Source organism: Prunus avium, chromosome 4, assembly GCF_965620075.1.
Source record: "Prunus avium chromosome 4, drPruAviu1.hap1.1, whole genome shotgun sequence".
NCBI lineage: Eukaryota > Viridiplantae > Streptophyta > Magnoliopsida > Rosales > Rosaceae > Prunus > Prunus avium.
This window is the reverse complement of record NC_142287.1, coordinates 8100888-8125041: the sequence shown is the minus strand read 5'-3', so window position 1 is coordinate 8125041 and position 24154 is coordinate 8100888.

Below are 24154 nucleotides of genomic sequence, written 5' to 3'. Positions count from 1 at the left end.
GTCCAATTTCTTACACCTATTGATTTCGGATCGAGCCAAAAACTTGGGCAACAACATATTATGGTGGGAGGAGTCATTTGGTTAAGTTTGAGTGAAATCCGATCTCTAGAACTACCCAAACCACCAAACACTCCAATTAGGAACGAACTGCCTTTGAACTTGAATTGTCCAATTTCTTACACCAATTGATTTCGGATCGAGCCCAGAAGTTGCGCAACCTCATAATATGGTGGGAGGAGTCATCTGGTTAATTTTGAGTGAAATCCGATCTCTAGAACTACCCAAAACACCAACCACTCCAATTAGGAACGAACTGCCTTTGAACTTGAATTGTCCAATTTCTTACACCTATTGATTTCGGATCGAGCCCAAAACCGGGGCAACATCATAATATGGTGGGAGGAGTCATTTGCTTAAGTTTGAGCGAAATCCAATCTCTAGAACTACCCAAAACAGCAACCACTCCAATTAGGAACGAACTGCCTCTGAACATAAATTGTCCAATTTCTTACACCTATTGATTTCATATCGAGCCCAAAACTTGGGCAACATCATAATATGGTGGGAGGAGTCATTTGGTTAAGTTTGAGTGAACTCCGATCTCTAGAACTACCCAAAACACCAACCACTCCAATTAGGAACGAACTGACTTTCAACTTGAATTGTCCAATTTCTTACACCTATTGATTTGTGATCGAGCCCAAAACTTGGGCAACAACATAATATGGTGGGAGAACTCATTTGGTTAAGTTTGAGTGAAATCCGATCTCTAGAACTACCCAAAACACCAACCACTCCAATTAGGAACGAACTGCCTTTGAACTTGAATTGTCCAATTTCTTACACCTATTGATTTCGGATGGAGCCCAAAACTTGTGCAACCTCATAATATGGTCTGAGGAGTCATTTTCTTAGTTTTGAGTGAAATCCGATCTCTAGAACTATGGAATAAACCAACCACTCCGATTTGGTACGAATTGCCTTTGAACATAAATTGTCCAATTTCTTACACCTATTGATTTCGGATCGATCCCAAAACCTGGCCAACATCATAATATGGTGGGAGGAGTCATTTGGTTAAGCTTGAGTGGAATCCGATCTCTAGAACTACACAAAACACCAACCACTCCAATTAGGAACGAACTGCCTTTGAACTTGATTTGTCCAATTTCTTACACCTATTGATTTCGGATCGAGCCCAAAACTTGGGCAACATCATAATATGGTGGGAGTAGCCATTTGGTCAATTTTGAGTGCAATCGGATCTCTAGAACTACCCAAAACTCCAACCACTCCAATTAGGAACGAACTGCCTTTGAACCTGAATTGTCAAATTTTTTACACCTATTGATTTTGGATCGAGCCCAAAACTTGGCCGACATCATAATATGGTGGGAGGAGTCATTTGGTTAAGTTTGAGTGAAATCCGATCTCTAGAACTACCCAAAACACCAACCACTCCAATTAGGAACGAACTGCCTTTGAACCTGAATTGTCCAATTTCTTACACCTATTGATTTCGGATCGAGTCCAAAACTTGGGCAACATCATAATATGGGGGGAGGAGTCATTTGTTTAGTTTTGAGTGAAATCCGACCTCTGGAACTATGGAAAACACCAACCACTCCGATTAGGAACGAACTGCCTTTGAATATAAATTGTCCAATTTCTTACACCTATTGATTCCGTATCGAGCCCAAAACTTGGGCAACATCATAATATGGTGGGAGAAGTCATTTGGTTAAGTTTGAGTGAAATTCGATCTCTAGAACTACCCAAAACAACAACCACTCCAATTCGGAACGAACTTCCTTTGAACTTGAATTGTCCAATTTCGTACAACTATTGATTTCGGATCGAGCCCAAAACTGGGGCAACATCATAATACAGTGGGAGGATTCATTTGGTTAGTTTTGAGTGAAATCCGATCTGTAGAACTACGGAATACACCAACCACTCCTATTAGGAACGAACTGCCCTTGAACTTAAATTGTACAATTTCTGATACCTATTGATTTCGGATCGAGCCCAAAACTTGGGCAACAACATAATATGGGGGGAGAAGTCATTTGGTTAAGTTTGAGTGAAATCCGATCTGTAGAACTTAAATTGTCCAATTTCTTACACCTATTGATTTCGGATAGAGCCCAAAACTGGGGCAACTTCATAATATGGTGGGAGGAGTCATTCGCTTAAGTTTGAGTGAAATCCAATCTCTAGAACTACCCAAAACCCCGACCACTCCAATTAGGAACGAACTGCCTTTGAACCTGAATTGTCCGATTTCTTACACCTATTGATTTCGGATCGAGACCAAAACTTGGGCAACATCATAATATGGTGGGAGGAGTCATTTGGTTAAGCTTGAGTGAAATCCGATCTCTAGAACTACCCAAAACACCTGCCACTCCAATTGGGAACGAACTTCCATTGAACTTGAATTGTCCAATTTCTTACACCTATTGATTTCGGATCGATCCCAAAACTTTGGCAACATCATAATATGGTGGGAGGAGTCATTTGGTTAGTTTTGAGTGAAATCCGATCTCTAGAACTACGGAATACACCAACCACTCCAATTAGGAACGAACTGCCTCTGAACTTAAATTGTCCAATTTCTTACACCTATTGATTTCGGATCGAGCCCAAAACTTGGGCAACCACATATTATGGTGGGAGAAGTCATTTGGTTAAGTTTGAGTGAAATCCGATCTCTAGAACTACCCAAAACACCAAGCACTCCAACAAGGAACGAACTGCCTTTGAACTTGAATTGTCCAATTTCTTACACCTATTGATTTCGGTTCGAGCCCAAAACTGGGGCAACATCATAATACAGTGGGAGGAGTCATTTGGTTACTTTTGAGTGAAATCCGATCTCTAGAACTACGGAATACACCAACCACACCGATTAGGAACAAACTGCCTTTGAACTTAAATTGTCCAAGTTCTTACACCTATTGATTTTGGATCGAGCCCAAAACTTGGGCAACAACATAATATGGTGGGAGAAGTCATTTGGTTATTTTCTTAAGTTTGACTGAAATCTGATCCCTAGAACTACCCAAAACACCACCCACTCCAATTAGGAACGAACTGCCTTTGAACCTGAATTGTCCGATTTCTTACACCTATTGATTTCGGATCGAGGCCAAAACTGGGGCAACATCATAATATGGTGGGAGGAGTCATTTGGTTAAGCTTGAGTGAAATCCGATCTCTAGAACTACCCAAAACACCAACCACTCCAATTAGGAACGAACTGCCTTTGAACTTGAATTGTCCAATTTCTTACACCTATTGATTTCGGATCGAGCCCAAAACTGGGGCAACATAATAATACAGTGGGAGGAGTCATTTGGTTAGTTTTGAGTGAAATCCGATCTCTAGAACTACGGAATACACCAACCACTCCGATTAGGAACAAACTGCCTTTGAACTTAAATTGTCCAATTTCTTACACCTATTGATTTCGGATCGAGCCCAAAACATGTGCAACCTCATAATATGGTCTGAGGAGTCATTTGCTTAGTTTTCAGTGAAATCCGATCTCTAGAACTACGGAATACACCAACCACTCCGATTAGGAACGAACTGCCTTTGAACTTGAATTGTCCAATTTCTTACACCTATTGATTTCGGATGGAGCCCAAAACTTGGGCAACATCATAATGTGGTGGGAGGACATTTGGTTAGTTTTGTGGGAAATCCGATCTCTAGAACTGTGGAATACACCGACCACTCCGATTAGGAACGAACTGCCTTTGAACATAAATTGTCCAATTTCTTACACCTATTGATTTCGGATCGAGCCCAAAACTTGGGCAACAACATAATATGGTGGGAGGAGTCATTTGGTTAAGTTTGAGTGAAATTCGATCTCTAGAACTACCCAAAACACCAACCACACCAATTAGGAACGAACTGCCTTCGAACTTGAATTGTCCAATTTCTTACACCTATTGATTCCGGATCGAGCCCAAAACTTGGGCAACATCATAATGTGGTGGGAGGAGTCATTTGGTTAGTTTTGTGGGAAATCCGATCTCTAGAACTGTGGAATACACTGACCACTCCGATTAGGAACGAACTGCCTTTGAACATAAATTGTCCAATTTCTTACACCTATTGATTTCGGATCGAGCCCAAAACCTGGCCAAGATCATAATATGGTGGGAGGAGTCATTTGGTTAAGCTTGAGTGAAATCCGATCTCTAGAACTACACAAAACACAAACCACTACAATTAGGAACGAACTGCCTTTGAACTTGATTTGTCCAATTTCTTACACCTATTGATTTCGGATCGAATCCAAAACTTGGGCAACATCATAATATGGTGGGTGTAGCCATTTGGTCAATTTTGAGTGCAATCGGATCTCTAGAACTACCCCATACACCAACACCCCAATTAGGAACGAACTGCCATTGAACTTGAATTGTCCAATTTCTTACACCTATTGATTTCGAATCAACCCCAAAACTTGGGCAACATCATAATATGGTGGGAGGAGTGATTTCGTTACTTTTGAGTGAAATCCGATCTCTAGAACTATGGAATACACGAACCACTACGATTAATTACGAACTGCCTTTGAACATAAATTGTCCAATCTCTTACACCTATTGATTTCGGATCGAGCCCAGAACTTGGGCAACCTCATAATATGGTGGGAGTAGTCATTTGGTTAAGTTTGAGTGAAATCCGATCTCTGGAACTACCCAGAACACCAACCACTCCAATTAGGAACGAATTGCCTTTGAACTTGAATTGTCCAATTTCTTACACCTGTTCATTTTGGATCGAGCCCAAAACTTGGGCAACATCATAATATCGTGGGAGTAGTCATTGGGTTAAGTTTGAGTGAAATCCGACCACTAGAACTACCCAAAACACCAAACACTCAAATCAGGAACGAACTGCCTTTGAACTTGGATTGTCCAATTTCTTACACCTATTGATTTCGGATGGAGCCCAAAACTTGGGCAACATCATAATAGGGTGGGAGGAGTCATTTGCTTAAGTTTGAGTGAAAAACGATCTCTAGAACTACCCAAAACACCAACCACTCCAATTAGGAACGAACTGCCTTTGAACTTATATTGTCCTATTTCTTGCACCTATTGATTTCGGATCGAGCCCAAAACTTGGGCAACATCATAGTATGGTGGGAGGAGTGATTTGGTTAAGTTTTTTGTGAAATCCGATCTCTAGAACTATTCAAAACACCAACCACTCCAATTAGGAACAAACTGCGTTCGAACTTGAATTGTCCACTTTCTTACACCTACTGATTCCGGACCGAGCCCAAAACTTGGGCAACATCATAATATGGTGGGAGGAGTCATTTGGATAGTTTTGAGTGAAATCCTATCTCAAGAACTATGGAATACACCAACCACTCCGATTAGGAACGAACTGCCTTTGAACATAAATTGTCCAATTTCTTACACCTATTGATTTCGGATCGAGCCCCAAACTTGGACAACATCATAATATGGTGAGAGGAGTCATTTGGTTAAGCTTGAGTGAAATCCGATCTCTAGAACTACACAAAACACCAACCACTCCAATTAGGAACGAACTGCCTGTGAACTTGAATTGTCCAATTTCTTACACCTATCAATTTCAGATCGAGCCCAAAACTTGGGCAACATCATAATATGGTGGGAGGAGTGGTTGGGTTAAGTTTGAGTGAAATTCGATCTTTAGAACTAACCAAAACACCAACCACTCCAATTAGGAACGAACTGCCACTGAACCTGAATTTTCAAATTTCTTACACCTATTGATTTCGGAACGAGCCCAAAACTTGGGCAACATCATAAGATGGTGGGAGGAGTCATTTGGTTGAGTTTGAGTGAAATCCGATCTCTAGAACTACCCAAAACACCAACCACTCCAATTAGGAACGAACTGCCTTTGAACATGAATTGTCCAATTTCTTACACCTATTGATTTCGGATCGAGCCCAAAACCTGGGCAACACCATAATATGGTGGGAGGAGTCATTTGGTTAAGTTTGAGTGAAATCGGATCTCTAGAACTACCGAAAACACCAACCACTACAATTAGGAACGAACTGCCTTTGAACTTGAATTGTCCAATTTCTTACACCTATTGATTTCGGATCGAGCCCAAAACTTGGGCAACATCGTAATATGGTGGGAGGAGTCATTTGGTTAGTTTTGAGTGAAATCCGATCTCTAGATCTATGGAATACACCGACCACTCCGATTAAGAATGAACTGGCTTTGAACATAAATTGTCCACTTTCTTACACCTATTGATTTCGGATCGAGCCCAAAACTTGGGCAACATCATAATATGGTGGGAGGAGTCATTTGGTTAAGTTTCAGTGAAATCCGACCTCTAGAACTACTGAAAGCACCAACCACTCCAATTAGGAACGAACTGCCTGTGAACTTGAATTGTCCAATTTCTTACACATATTCATTTCGGATCGAGCCCAAAACTTGGGCAACAGCATAATATGCTGGGAGGAGTCATTTGGTTAGTTTTGAGTGAAATCCGATCTCTAGAACTATAGAATACACCAACCACTCCGATTAGGAATGAACTGACTTTGAACATAAATTGTCCAATTTCTTACACCTATTGATTTCGGATCGAGCCCAAAACCTTGGCATCATCATAATATGGTGGGAGGAGTCATTTGCTTAAGTTTGAGTGAAATCAAACCTCTAGAACTACCCAAAACACCAACCACTCCAATCAGGAACGAACAGCCTTTGAACTTGAATTGCCCAATTTCTTACACCTATTGATTTCGGATCGAGCCCAAAACTTGGGCAACATCATAACAGGGTGGGACGAGTCATTTAGTTAAGTTTGAGTAAAATCCGATCTCTAGAACTACCCAAAACACCAACCACTCCAATTAGGAACAAACTGCCTTTGAACTTGAATTGTCCAATTTCTTACACCTATTGTTTTCGGATCGAGCCCAAAACTTGGGCAACATCATAATATGTTGGCAGGAGTCATTTGGTTAGTTTTGAGTGAAATCTGATCTCTCGAACTATGGAATACACCAACCACTCCGATTAGGAACGAACTGCCTTAGAACATAAATTGTCCAATTTCTTGCACCTATTGATTTCGGATCGAGCCCAAAACTTGGGCAACATCATAATATGGTGGGAGGAGTCATTTGGTTAAGTTTAAGTGAAATCCGATCTCCAGAACTAACCAAAACACCAACCACTCCAATTAGGAATGAACTGCCTTTGAACTTGAATTGTCCAATTTCTTACACCTATTGTTTTCGGATCGAGCCCAAAACTTGGGCAACATCATAATATGGTGGCAGGAGTCATTTGGTTAGTTTTGAGTGAAATCCGATCTCTAGAACTATGGAATACACCAACCACTCCGATTAGGAACGAACTGCCTTAGAACATAAATTGTCCAATTTCTTACACCTATTGATTTCGGATCGAGCCCAGAACTTGGGCAACATCATAATATGGTGGGAGGAGTGATTTGGTTAAGTTTGAGTGAAATCCGACCTCTTGAACTACCCAAAACACCAACCACTCCAATTAGGAATGAACTGCCTTAGAACTTGAAATGTCCAATTTCTTACACCTATTGATTTCGGTTCGAGCCCAAAACTTGGGCAACATCATAATATCGTGGGTGGAGTCATTTGGTTAAGTGTGAGTAAAATCCGATCTCTAGAACTACCCAGAACACCAGCCACTCCAATTAGGAACGAACTGCCTTTGAACTTGAATTGTTCAATTTCTTACACCTATTAATTTCGGATCGAGCCCAAAACCTGTGCAACATCATAATATGGTCGGAGTCGTCATTTGGTTAGTTTTGAGTGAAATCCGATCTCTAGAACTATGGAATACACCAACCACTCCGATTAGGAACGAACTGCCTTAGAACATAAATTGTCCAATTTCTTACACCTATTGATTTCGGATCGAGCCCAAAACTTGGGCAACATCATAATATGGTGGGAGGAGTTATTTGGTTATGTTTTTGTGAAATCCGATCTCTAGAACTACCAAAAACACCAACCACTCGAATTAGGAACGAACTGCCTTTGAAATTGAATTGTCCAATTTCTTACACCTACTGATTTCAGATCGAGCCCAAAACTTGGGCAACACCATAATATGGTGGGACGAGTCTTGTGGTTAAGTTTGAGTGATATCCGATCTTTAGAACTATGGAATATACCAACCACTCCGATTAGGAACGACTTGCCTTTGCACATAAATTGTCCAATTTCTTACACCTATTTATTTTGGATCGAGCCCAACACTTGGGCAACATCATAATAGGGTGGGAGGAGTCAATTGGTTAGTTTTAAGTGAAATCCGATCTCTAGAACTATGGAATACACCAACCACTCCGATTAGGAACGAACTGCCTTTGAACATAAATTGTCCAATTTCTTACACCTATTGATTCCGGATCGGGCCCAAAACTTGGGCAACATCATAATATGGTGGGAGGAGTCATTTGGTTAAGTTTCAGTGAAATCCGATCTCTAGAACTACCCAAAACCCCAACCACTCCAATTAGGAACGAACTGCCTTCGAAATTGAATTGTCCAATTTCTTTCACCTTTTGATTTCGGATCGAGCCCAAAACCTGGGCAACATCATCATATGGTGGGAGGAGTCATTTGGTTAAGTTTGAGTGAAATCCGATCTCTAGAACTACCCAAAACACCAACCACTCCAATTAGGAACGAACTGCCTTTGAACCTGAATTGTCCAATTTCTTACACCTATTGATTTCGGATCGAGCCCAAAACTTGGGCAACAACATAATATGGTGGGAGGAGTCATTTGGTTATGTTTGAGTGAAATCCGATCTCTAGAACTACCCAAAACACCAACCACTCCAATTAAGAACGTACTGCCTTAGAACTTGAATTGTCCAATTTCTTACACCTATTGATTTCGAATCGAGCCCCAAACTTGGGCAACATCATAATATAGTGGGAGGAGTCATTTGGTTAAGTTTGAGTGAAATTCGATCTCTAGAACTATCGAAAACACCAACCACTCCAATTAGGAACGAACTGCCTTTGAACTTGAATTGTCGAATTTCTTACACCTATTGATTTCGGATCGAGCCCAAGAACTGGGGCAACATCATAATATAGTGGGAGGAGTCATTCGGTTAAGTTTGTGTGAAATCCGATCTCTAGAACTACCCAAAACACAAACCACTCCAATTAGTAACGAACTGCCTTTGAACCTGAATTGTCCAATTTCTTACACCTATTGATTTCGGATCGAGCCCAAAACATGGGAAACATTATAATATGCTGGGAGGAGTCATGTGGTTAAGTTTGAGCGAAATCCGATCTCTAGAACTGCCCAAAACACCAACCACTCCGATTAGAAACGAACTGCCTTTGAACTTGAATTGTCCAATTTCTTACACCTATTGATTTCAGATCGAGCCCAAAACTTGGGCAACACCATAATATGGTGGGACGAGTCTTTGTTGTTAATTATTATGTTAACTCGCAATTGTACGGGGCAATTAGTAGTATAGCAAGACAAGTGCGAGGTCGTACCCACGAAGACTGAGAAGTTAAAACTAGTTATGCACTTAGATTACCAAATTTAAGAAAGTAGGAGGTTATGTCTAGAACAGAATTTAAAACAAGAGTGGTTGTGATTGTTGAACAAAAGAAGCAAAATGAAATTGCAAACAAAAACAAGTAAACAAATGTAACAAAGAGTGGTTTTAGGAGTTGGAAAATAGATTTGGAGACTAGGGCATTCGAATCACCATAACCATTCAATTCTGGGTTATAAGGAGTCAAGTAACAAGTCTAATTCATATTCAAAGATTGATTCTAGCTAAAGTATGATTAGGCCATGGTGTTTGGTTCTAACCTTGTGTTCCTAATTCCCTAATTTGATCATTTGTTGTCTAACCTAAATTAGGCATTAGGAACCCATTAAGCATAGAAGAACAATTTAAACAACCAAGCATGTATCTAATCCCTGTTGTCGAATGTCCATACATACTCTTCCTATTCATAGTTCAATTCGAATTAAAGCATGGTGTCTACTCTTAATTCAAACCAAGATAGTTAACAAACAAGTTCTAATGGTGATCAATCATTCAAACAAGCATGTTAACTTATAAGCATAATGAGTAAGAACATGAATCATGAATCAAACTTGAAACTCCAAACTTCAAACTTATAAACCCAGAATATTCATGTTAGGTTACATCGAAGCCCTAGTTATGGATTTAGCTACTCATAATGGAAAAGAAACTAAAACAGAAATGGGAAAACATAATGAATGCCATAAGAGTAGAAAAACCCTTTTCTGAAGTTCTTGTGGTGTCCAATGCTTCTCCAAGAGCTTCTCACGTCTAGAAGGATGTATGAAGGATATGGAGGTGATTTGGGATGAGTTTGAGTGAGTGGTGATGGCTGAGAAAGAGGAAATTCGTAGGGAAATGGAAGGGAGGTTTTTTGGAGCTGTTTTGGTGATTTTGGGGCAGTTTAGAGTGTTGGGTTGATTGCTTGAGTGTTTGGGGTTGTGGGAATGTACGAGGATGATTTCTGGATGTGTTGATGGAATGATGGAAGTGTGGAGGATGGCTGAAGTGAATTTTGTAGCTTGAAGACTCCTCTATTTATAGGGCTAAGAGGGAGGAACATCATGATGAAATCCAACACCACCATTCCTCATTTAATACAACCCATAACTCCCACTTCATCTTGTCTATGTTAGTGTGGTTAGAATCAATCCCATCCTATACTTCTTTTGCTGTACCTCAAGCTTTCTTCACATGGGTGTTCAAAGGTGTTCAATTGTGGCTGCCTTTTGCTGCCAACCCATGTGGGTTTTCTTTTGGTTCCTGGAAATAAAAGATGCTGCAGAACCAGGCTTGGTGTATGAAGGCCTGAGATTTCAATATGTATCCAATGGGGCTCAAATTTGGATATGTCATAATAGACACCCATTGGAACAACTTGGATGAAGAATGCATTCCCATCTGAGCAGTTAAGTGTATGTTTTGGGCCTTGCAAGTTGACTGTCGAAAATAGACTGGAATGTATGGTGTGCATTTTGATGGGCCCATGGATTGGGCTTGGCTTCATCAATTGATACGTTTTAGCAATCCATCTTGCAATTAAGAATCTCTTCTTTCCAACCACATATTAGTTGGGCCAACACAAGTTAGGAGGAGGAAGTTAAGGCCGAAACAAATTGCTAACTCAGTCTGCTCGTTTTTGCACAATTTTGCATCTTTTCCAATCCAAAGCCACCATTGCTATCTAAGGCCCAATGAACTGAATGATAAACAGAAAAGGGATTAAAAGCACAAGTTTAACTCAATAACATAACCAAATCATAAGCTAGAGGGGTACAAAATGATATACAATTATGAACTGATCAGTCCTGTGGTTAAGTTTGATTGAAATCCGATCTTTAGAACTATGGAATACACCAACCACTCCGATTAGGAACGAATTGCCTTTGCACATAAATTGTCCAATTTCTTACACCTATTGATTTCGGATCGAGCCCAACACTTGGGCAACAACATAATATGGTGGGAACAGTCATTCTGTTAGTTTTGAGTGAAATCCGATCTCTACAACTATGGAATACACCAACCACTTCGATTAGGAACGAACTGCCTTTGAACATAAATTGTCCAAGTTCTTACACCTATTGATTCCGGATTGAGCCCAAAACTTGGGCAACATCATAATATGGTGGGAGGAGTCATTTGGTTAAGTTCGAGTGAAATCCGATCTCTAGAACTACCCAAAACCCCAACCACTCCAATTAGGAACGAACTACCTTTGAACTTGAATTGTCCAATTTCTTACACCTATTGATTTCGGATCGAGCCCAAAACTTGGGCAACATCATACTATGGTGGGAGGAGTCATTTGGTTAAGTTTGAGTGAAATCCGATCTCTAGAACTACCCAAAACACCAACCACCCCAACTAGGAACGAACTGCCTTTGAACTTGAATTGTCCAATTTCTTACACCTATTGATTTCGGATCGAGTCCAAAACTTGGGCAACAACATAATACGGTGGGAGGAGTCATTTGCTTAAGTTTGAGTGAAATCCGATCTCCAGTACTACCCAAAACACCAACCACTCCAATTAGGAACGAACTGCCTTCGAACCTGAATTGTCCAATTTCTTACACCTATTGATTTCGGATCGAGCCCAAAACTTGGGCAACAACATAATATGGTGGGAGGAGTCATTTGGTTAAGTTTGAGTGAAATCCGATCTCTAGAACTACCAAAAACACCAACCACTCCAACTAGGAACGAACTGCCTTTGAACTTGAATTGTCCAATTTCTTACACCTATTGATTTCGGATCGAGCCCAACACTTGGGCAACATCACAATACGGTGGGAGGAGTCATTTGGTTAGTTTTGAGTGAAATCCGATCTCTAGAACTATGGAATACACCAACCACTCCGATTAGGAACAGACTGCCTTTGAACATAAATTGTCCAATTTCTTACACCTATTGATTCCAGATCGAGCACAAAACTTGGGCAACATCATAATATGGTGAGAGGAGTCATTTGGTTAAGTTTGAGTGAAATCTGATCTCTAGAACTACCCAAAACACCAACCACTCCAATTAGGAACGAACTGCCTTTGAAGCTGAATTGTCCAATTTCTTACACCTATTGATTTCGGATCGAGCCCAAAACTTGGGCAACATTATAATATGCTAGGAGGAGTCATTTGGTTAAGTTTGAGTGAAATTAGATCTCTAGAACTACCCAAAACCCCAACCACTCCAATTAGGAACGAACTGCCTTTGAACTTTAATTGTCCAATTTCTTACACCTATTGATTTCGGATCGAACCCAAAACTTGGCCAACATCATAATATGGTGGGAGGAGTCATTTGGTTAGTTTTGTGTGAAATCCGATCTCTAGAACTATGGAATACACCAACCATTCCGATTAGGAACGAACTGCCTTCGAACATAAATTGCCCAATTTTTTACACCTATTGATTTCGGATAGAGCCCAAAACTTGGGCAACATCACAATATGGTGGGAGGAGTCATTTGGTTAAGTTTGAGTGAAATCCGATCTCTAGAACTACCCAAAACACCAACCACTCCAATTAGGAATGAACTGCCTCTGAACTTGAATTGTCCCATTTCTTACACCTATTGATTTCAGATCGAGCGCAAAACTTGGGCAACATCATAATATGGTGGGAGGAGTTATTTGGTTAAGTTTGAGTGAAATCCGATCTCTAGAACTATGGCATACACCAACCACTCCGATTTGGAACGAACTGCCATTGAACATCATAATATGGTGGGAGGAGTCATTTGGTTAAGTTTGAGTTAAATCCCATCTCTAGAACTACCCAAAACCCCAACCACTCCAATTTGGAACGAACTGCCTTTGAACTTGAATTGTCCAATTTCTTACACCTCTTGATTTCGGATCGAGCCCAAAACTTGGGCAACATCATAATATGGTGGGAGGAGTCATTTGCTTAAGTTGAGTGAAATCCGATCTCTTGTACTACCCAAAACACCAACCACTCCAATTAGGAACGAACTGCCTTCGAACCTGAATTGTCCAATTTCTTACACCTATTGATTTCGGATCGAGTCCAAAACTTGGGCAACAACATAATAGGGTGGGAGGAGTCATTTGCTTAAGTTTGAGTGAAATCCGATCTCCAGTACTACCCAAAACACCAACCACTCCAATTAGGAACGAACAGCCTTCGAACTTGAATTGTCCAATTTCTTACACCTATTGATTTCGGATCGAGCCCAACACTTGGGCAACATCATAATAGGGTGGGAGGAGTCAATTGGTTAGTTTTAAGTGAAATCCGATCTCTAGAACTACCCAAAACCCCAACCACTCCAATTAGGAACGAACTGCCTTTGAACTTGAATTGTCCAATTTCTTACAACTTTTGATTTTGGATCGAGCCGAAAACTTGGGCAACATCATCATATGGTGGGAGGAGTCATTTGGTTAAGTTTGAGTGAAATCCGATCTCTAGAACTACCCAAAACACCAACCACTCCAATTAGGAACGAACTGCCTTTGAACCTGAATTGTCGAATTTCTTACACCTATTGATTTCGGATCTAGCCCAAAACTTGGGCAACATCATAATATTGTGGGAGGAGTCATTTGGTTAAGTTTCAGTGAAATCCGATCTCTAGAACTACCCAAAACCCCAACCACTCCAATTAGGAACGAACTGCCTTTGAACTTGAATTGTCCAATTTCTTACACCTTTTGATTTCGGATCGAGCCCAAAACTTGGGCAACGTTATAATATGGCGGGAGGAGTCATTTGGTTAGTTTTGAGTGAAATCCGATCTCTAGAACTATGGAATACACCAACCACTCCGATTAGGAATGAACTGGCTTTGAACATAAATTGTCCAATTTCTTACACCTATTGATTTCGGATCGAGCCCAAAACTTGGGCAACATCATAATATGGTGGGAGGAGTCATTTGGTTAAGTTTGAGTGAAATCCGACCTCTAGCACTACCCAAAACACCAACCACTCCAATCAAGAATGAACGGCCTTTAAACTTGGATTGTCCAATTTCTTACACCTATTGATTTCGGATCGAGCCCAACACTTGGGCAACATCATAATATGGTGGGAGGAGTCATTTGGTTAGTTTTGAGTGAAATCCGATCTCTAGAACTATGGAATACACCAACCACTCCGATTAGGAACGAACTGCCTTTGAACATAAATTGTCCTATTTCTTACACCTATTGATTCCGGATCGAGCCCAAAACATGGGCAACATCATAATATGGTGGGAGGAGTCATTTGGTTAAGTTTCAGTGAAATCCGATCTCTAGAACTACCCAAAACCCCAACCACTCCAATTAGGAACGAACTGCCTTTGAACTTGAATTGTCCAATTTCTTACACCTTTTCATTTCGGATCGAGCCAAACTTGGGCAACATCATCATATGGTGGGAGGAGTCATTTGGTTAAGTTTGAGTGAAATCCGATCTCTAGAACTACCCAAAACACCAACCACTCCAATTTGGAACGAACTGCCTTCAAACTTGAATTCTCCACTTTCTTGCACCTATTGATTTTGGATCGAGCCCAAAACTGGGGCAACGTAATAATATGGTCGGAGGAGTCATTTGGGAAAGTTTGAGTGAAATCCGATCTCGAGAACTACCCAAAACACCAAACACTCCAATTAGGAACGAACTGCCTTTGAACTAGAATTGTCCAATTTCTTACACCTATAGATTTCGGATCAAGCCCAAAACTTGGGCAACATCATAATATGGTGGGAGGAGTCATTTTGTTAGTTTTGTGTGAAATCCGATCTCAAGAACTATGGAATACACCAACCACTCCGATTAGCAACGAACTGCCTTTGAACATAAATTCTCCAATTTCTTACACCCATTGATTTCGGATCGATCCCAAAACTTGGGCAACATGATAATATGGTGGGAGGAGTCATGTGGTTAAGTTTGAGTGAAATCCGATCTTTAGAACTACCCAAAACACCAACCACCCCAATTAGGAACTAACTGCCTTTCAACTTGAATTATCCAATTTCTTACACCTATTGATTTCGGATCGAGCCCAAAACTTGGGCAACACCATAATATGGTGGGAGGAGTCATTTGGTTTGTTTTGAGTGAAATCCGATCTCTAGAACTATGGAATACACGAACCACTCCGATTAGGAACGAACTGCCTTTGAACTTGAATTGTCCAATTTCTTACACATATTGATTTCGGATCAAGCCCAAAACTTGGGCAACATCGTAATATAGTGGGAGGAGTCATTTTGTTTGATTTGTGTGAAATCCGATCTCTAGAACTATGGAATACACCAACTACTCCGATTAGGAACGAAGTGCCTTTGAACATAAATTATCCAATTTCTTCCGCCTATTGATTTCGGATTGAGCCCAAAACTTGGGCAACAACATAGTATGGTGGGAGGAGTCATTTGGTTAAGTTTGAGTGAAGTCCGATCTCTAGAACTACCCAAAACACCAACCACTCCAATTAGGAACGAATTGCCGTTGAACTTGAATTGTTCAATTTCTTACACCTATTGATTTCGCATCGACCCCAAAACTTGGGCAACATCATAATATGGTGGGGGTGAGTCATTTGGTTAAGTTTGAGTGAAATCCGATCTCTAGAACTACCCAATACACCAACCACTCCAATTAGGAAAGAACTGCCTATGAACTTGAATTGTCCAATTTCTTACACCGATTGATTTCGGATCGACCCCAAAACTTGGGCGACATCATAATATGGTGAGAGGAGTCATTTGGTTAAGTTTGAGTGAAATCCGATCGGTAGAACTACCCAAAACACCAACAACTCCAATTAAGAAAGAACTGCCTTAGAACTTGAATTGTCCCATTTCTTACCCCTATCGATTTCGGATCGAGCCCAAAACTTGGGCAACATCATAATATGGTGGGAGGAGTCATTTTGTTAGTTTTGTGTGAAATCCGATCTAGAGAACTATCGAATACACCAACCACTCCGATTAGGAACGAACTGCCTTTGAACTTGAATTATCCAATTTCTTACACCTATTGATTTCGGATCGAGCCCAAATCTTGGGCAACATCATAATATGGTGGCAGGAGTCGTTTGGTTAAGTTTGAGTGAAATTCAATCTCTAGAACTACCCAAAACACCAACCACTACAATTAGGAACGAACTGCCTTCGAACTTGAATTCTCCAATTTCTTGCCCCTATTGATTTCGGATCAAGCCCAAAACTGGGGCAACGTCATAATATGGTGGGAGGAGTCATTTGGGAAAGTTTGAGTGAAATCCGATCTCTAGAGGTACCCAAAACACCAACCACTCCAATTTGGAACGAACTGCCTTTGAACTTGAATTGTCCAATTTCTTACACCAATTGATTTCAGATCGACCCCAAAACCTGGGCAACATCATAATATGGTGTGAGGAGTCATTTGGTTAAGTTTGAGTGAAATCCGATCGGTAGAACTACCCAAAACACCAACAACTCCAATTAAGAACGAACTGCCTTAGAACTGGAATTGTCCCATTTCTTACCCCAATCGATTTCGGATCGAACCCAAAACTTGGGCAACATCATAATATGGTGGGAGGAGTCATTTTGTTAGTTTTGTGTGAAATCCGATCTAGAGAACTATCGAATACACCAACCACTCCTATTAGGAACGAACTGCCTTTGAACTTGAATTGTCCAATTTCTTACACCTATTGATTTCAGATCGAGCCCAAAACTTGGGCAACAATATAATATACTGGGAGGAGTCGTGTGGTTAAGTTTGAGTGAAATCCGATCTCTAGAACTACCCAAAACACCAACCACCCCAGTTAGGAACGAACTGCCTTTGAACTTGAATTGTCCAATTTCTTACACCTATTGATTTCGGATCGAGCCCAAAACTTGGCCAACATCATAATATGGTGGGAGGTGTCATTTGGTTAGTTTTCAGTGAAATCCGATCCCTGGAACTATAGAATACACGAACCACTCCGATTAGGAACGAACTCCCTTTGCACATAAATTGTCCAATTTCTTACACCTATTGATTTCGGATCGAGCCCAAAGCTTGGGCAACAACATAATACGGTGGGAGGAGTCATTTGGTTAGTTTCGAGTGAAATCCGATCTCTAGAACTATTAAATACACCAACGACTCCGATTAGGAACGAACTGCCTTGGAACATAAATTGTCCAATTTCTTACACCTATTGATTTCGGATCGGGCCCAAAACTTGGGCAACATCATAATATGGTCGGAGGAGTCATTTGGTTAAGTTTGAGTGAAATCCAATCTCTAGAACTACCCAAAACACCAACCACTCCAATTAGGAACGAATTGCCTTTGAACTTCAATTGTCGAATTTCTTACACCTGTTGATTTCGGATCGAGCCCAAAACTGGGGCAAAATCATAATAGAGTGGGAGGAGTCATTTGGTTAAGTTTGAGTGAAATAAGATCTCTAGAACTACCCAAAATACCAACCACTCTAATTAGGAACGAACTGCCTTTGAACTTGAATTGTCCAATTTCTTACACCAATTGATTTCGGATCGAGCCCAAAACTTGGGCAACATCATAATACGGTGGGAGGAGTCGTTTGGTTAGTTTTGAGTGAAATCCGATCTCTAGAACTTTGGAATACACCAACCACTCTGATTAGGAACGAACTGCCTTTGAACATAAATTGTCAAATTTCTTACACCTATTGATTTCGGATTGAGCCCAAAACTGGGGCAACATCATAATATAGTGGGAGGAGTCATTTGGTTAAGTTTTAGTGAAATCCGATCTCTAGAACTACCCAAAACACCAACCACTCCAATTAGGAACGAACTGCCTTTGAACTTGAATTGTCCAATTTCATACACCTATTGATTTCGGATCAAGACCAAAACTGGGGCAACGTCATAGTATGGTGGGAGGAGTCATTTGGTTAAGTTTGTGGGAAATCCGATCTCTAGAACTACCCAAAACACCAACCACTCCAATTAGGAACGAACTGCCTTAGATCTTGAATTGTCCAATTTCTTTCACCTATTGATTTCGGATCGAGACCAAAACTGGGGCAACGTCATAGTATGGTGGGAGGAGTCATTTGGTTAAGTTTGAGTGAAATCCAATCTCTGGAACTACCCAAAACACCAACCACTCTAATTAGGAACGAACTGCCTTTGAACTTGAATTGTCCAATTTCTTACACCAATTGATTTCGGATCGAGACCAAAACTTGGGCAACATTATAATATGCTGGGAGGAGTCATGTGGTTAAGTTTGAGTGAAATCCGATCTCTAGAACTACTCAAAACACCAACCACTCCAATTAGGAACGAACTGCCTTTGAACTTGAATTGTCCAATTTCTTACACCTACTGATTTCGGATCGATCCCAAAACTTGGGCAACGTCATAATATGGTGGGAGGACTCATTTGGTTAAGTTTGAGCGAAATCCAATCTCCAGAACTATGAAATACACCAACCACTCCGATTAGGAACGAACTGCCTTTGAACTAGAATCGTCCAATTTCTTACACCTATTGATTCCAGATCTAGCGCAAAACTTGGGCAACATCATAATATGGTGGGAGGAGTCATTTGGTTAGTTTTGAGTGAAATCCGATCTCTAGAACTATGGAAAACACCAACCACTCCGATTAGGAACGAACTGCCTTTGCACATAAATTGTCCAATTTCTTACAACTATCGATTCCGGATCGAGCCCAAAACTTGGGCAACATCATAATATGGTGGGAGGAGTCATTTGGTTAAGTTTGAGTGAAATCCGATCTCTGGAACTACGCAAAACACCAACCACTCCAATTAGGAACGAACTGCCTTTGAACCTGAATTGTCCAATTTCTTACACCAATTGATTTCGGATCGAGCCCAAAACTTGGGCAACATTATAATATGCTGGGAGGAGTCATGTGGTTAAGTTTGAGTGAAATCCGATCTCTAGAACTACTCAAAACACCAACCACTCCAATTAGGAACGAACTGCCTTTGAACTTGAATTGTCCAATTTCTTACACCTACTGATTTCGGATCGATCCCAAAACTTGGGCAACATTATAATATGGTGGGGGGAGTCATTTGGTTAGTTTTGTGTGAAATCCGATCTCTAGAACTATGGAATACACCAACCACTCCGATTAGGAACGAACTGCCTTTGAACTTCAATTGTCGAATTTCTTACACCTATTGATTTCGTATCGAGCCCAAAACTTGAGGAACAACATAATATGGTGGGAGGAGTCATTTGGTTAAGTTTGAGTGAAATCCGATCTCTAGAACTACCCAAAACACCAACCACTCGAATTAGGAACGAACTGCCTTTGAACTTGAATTGTCCAATTTTTTACACCTATTGATTTCGGATCGAGCCCAAAACTTGGGCAACATCATAATATGGTGGGTGGAGTCATTTGGTTAGTTTTGAGCGAGATCCGATATCTAGAACTATGGAATACACCAACCACTCCGATTAGGAATGAACTGCCTTTGAACATAAATTGTCCAATTTCTAACACCTATTGATTTCATATCGAGCCTTAAACCTGGGCAACACCATAATATCGTGGGAGGAGTCATTTGGTTAAGTTTGAGTGAAATCCGATTAGGAATTAACTGGCTTTGAACATATATTGTCCAATTTCTTACACCTATTGATTTCTGATCGAGCCGAAAACTTGGGCAACATCATAATATGGTGGGAGGAGTCATTTGGTTAAGTTTGAGTGAAATTCGACCTGTAGAACTACCCAAAACACCAACCACTCCAATCAGGAACGAACTGCCTTTGAACTTGAATTGTCCAATTTCTTACACCTATTGATTTCGGATCGAGCCCAAACCAAGGGCAACATCATAATATGGTGGGAGGAGTCATTTGGTTAGTTTTGAGTGAAATCCGATCTCTAGAACTATGGAATATACCAACCACTCCGATTAGGAATTAACTGGCTTTGAACATATATTGTCCAATTTCTTACACCTATTGATTTCGGATCGAGCCCAAAACCTGGACAACACCATAATATGGTGGGAGGAGTCATTTGGTTTTCTTTGAGTGAAATCCGATCTCCAGAACTACCCAAAACACCAACCACTCCAATTAGAAAGAGAAATGCCCTTGAACATGAATTATCCAATTTCTTACACCTATTGATTTCGGATCGAGCCCAAACCAAGGGCAACATCATAATATGGTGGGAGGAGTCATTTGGTTAGTTTTGAGTGAAATCCGATCTCTACAACTACCCAAAACACCAACCACTCCAATTGGGAACGAACTGCCTTTGAACTTGAATTGTCCAATTTCTTACACCTATTGATTTCGGATCGAGCCAAAAACTTGGGCAACAGCATAATATGGTGGGCGGAGTCATTTGGTTAGTTTTGAGTGAAATCCGATCTCTAGAACTATGGAATACACCAACCACTACGATTAGGAACGAACTGCCTTTGGACATAAATTGTCAAATTTCTTACACCTATTGATTTCGTATCGAGCCCAAAACTTGGGCAACATCATAATATGTTGGGAGGATTCATTTGGTGAGTTTTGAGTGAAATCCAATCGCTAGAAGTATGGAATACACCAACCACTCCAGTTAGGAACGAACTGCCGTTGAACTTGAATTGTCCAATTTGGAAGACCTATTGATTTCGGATCGAGCCCAAAACTTGGGCAACATCATAATATGGTGGGAGGAGTCTTTTGGTGAGTTTTGAGTGAAATCCAATCGCTAGAAGTATGGAATACACCAACCACTCCAATTAGGAACGAACTGCCGTTGAACTTGAATTGGCCAATTTGGAACACCTATTGATTTCGGATCGAGCCCAAAACTTGGGCAACATCATAATATGGTGGGAGGAGTCTTTTGGTGAGTTTTGAGTGAAATCCAATCGCTAGAAGTACGGAATACACCAACCACTCCAATTAGGAAAGAACTGTCGTTGAACTTGAATTGTCCAATTTCGAACACCTATTGAGTTCGGATCGAGCCCAAAACTTGGGCAACATCATAATATGGTGGGAGGAGTCATTTGGTTAGTTTTACGTGAAATGCAATCGCTAGAAGTATGCAATACACCAACCACTCCAATTAGGAACGAACTGCCGTTGAACTTGAATTGTCCAATTTCTCACACCTATTGATTTCGGAGCCAGCCCAAAACTTGGGCAACATCATAATATGGTGGGAGGAGTCATTTGGTGAGTTTTGAGTGAAATCCAATTGCTATAAGTGTGGAATACACCAACCAATCCAATTAGGAACGAACTGCTTTTGAACTTGGATTGTCCAATTTCTCACACCTATTGATTCAGGATGGAACCCCAAACTTGTACAACATCATAATATGGTGGGAGGAGTCATTTGGTGAGTTTTGAGTGAAATCCAATCGCTAGAAGTATGGAATACACCAACCACTCCAATTAGGAACGAACTACTGTTGAACTTGAATTGTCCAATTTGGAACACCTATTGATTTCGGATCGAGCTCAAAACCTGGCCAACATCATAATATGGTGGGAGGAGTCATTTGGTGAGTTTTGAGTGAAATCCAATCGCTAGAAGTATGGAATACACCAACCACTCCAATTAGGAACGAACTGCCGTTGTACTTGAATTGTCCAATTTCTCACACCTATTGATCTCGGACCGAGCCCCAAACTTGGGCAACATCATAACATGGTGGGAGGAGTCATTTGGTGAGTTATGACTGAAATCCAATCGCTAGAAGTATGGAATACACCAACCACTCCAATTAGGAACGAACTGCCGTTGAACTTGAATTGTCCAACTTGGAACACCTATTGATTTCGGAACGAGCCCAAAACTTGGGCAACATCATAATATGGTGGGAGGAGTCATTTGGTGAGTTTTGAGTGAAATCCAATCGCTAGAGGTATGGAATACACCAACCACTGCAATTAGGGACGAACTGCCGTTGAACTTGAATTGTCCAATTTCGAACACCTATTGATTTTGGATCGAGCCCAAAACTTGGGCAACATCATAATATGGTGGGAGGAGTCATTTGGTGAGTTTTGAGTGAAATCCAATCGCTAGGAGTATGGAATACACCAACCACTCCAATTAGGAACGAACTGCCGTTGAACTTGAATTGTCCAATTTCGAACACCTATTGATTTCGGATCGAGCCCAAAACTTGGGCAACAACATAATATGGTGGGAGGAGTCATTTGGTGAGTTTTGAGTGAAATCCAATCGCAAGAAGTATGGAATACACCAACCACTCCAATTAGGAACGAACTGCCGTTGAACATGAATTGTCCAATTTCTCACACCTATTGATTTCGGATCGAGCCCAAAACTTGGGCAACATCATAATATGGTGGGAGGAGTCTTTTGGTGAGTTTTGAGTGAAATCCAATCGCTAGAAGTATGGAATACACCAACCACTCCAATTAGGAACGAACTGCCGTTGAACTTGAATTGTCCAAGTTGGAACACCTATTGATTTCGGATCGAGCCCAAAACTTGGGCAATATCATAATATGGTGGGAGGAGTCATTTGGTGAGTTTTGAGTGAAATCCAATCGCTCGAAGTATGGAATACACCAACCACATCAATTAGGAACGAACTGCAGTTGAACTTGAATTGTCCAATTTGGAACACCTATTGATTTCGGATCGAGCCCAAAACTTGGGCAACATCACAATATGGTGGGAGGAGTCATTTGGTGAGTTTTGAGTGAAATCCAATCTTTAGAAGTATGGAATACACCAACCACTCCAATTAGGAACGAACTGCCATTGAACTTGAATTGTCCAATTGCTCACACCTATTGGTTTCGGATCAAGCCCCAAACTTGGGCAACATCATAATATGGTGGGACGAGTCATTTGGTGAGTTTTCAGTGAAATCCAATCGCCAAAAGTGTGGAATACACCAACCACTCCATTTAGGAACGAACAGCCGTTGAACTTGAATTGTCCAATTTCTCACACCTATTGATTTCGGATCGAGGCCAAAACTTGGGCAACATCGTAATATGGTGGGAGGAGTCATTTGGTGAGTTTTGAGTGAAATCCAATCGATAGAAGTATGGAATACACCAACCACTCCAATTAGGAACGAACTTCCGTTGAAATTGAATTGTCCAATTTCTCACACCTGTTGATTTCGGAACGAGCCCCAGACTTGGGCAACAACATAATATGGTGGGAGGAGTCCTTTGGTGAGTTTTGAGTGAAATCCAATCGCTAGAAGTATGGAATACACCAACCACTCCAATTAGGAACGAACTGCTGTTGAACTTGAATTGTCCAATTTCTCACAGCTATTGATTTCGGATCGAGCCTAAAATTTGGGCAACAACATAATATGGTGGGAGGAGTCAGTTGGCGAGTTTTGAGTGAAATCCAATCGCTAGAAGTATGGAATACACCAACCACTCTAATTAGGGACGAACTGCCGTTGAACTTGAATTGTCCAATTGCTCACACCTATTGATTTCGGATCGAGCCCAATCTTGGGCAACAACATAATACGGTGGGAGGAGTCAGTTGGTGAGTTTTGAGAGCAATCCAATCGCTAGAAGTATG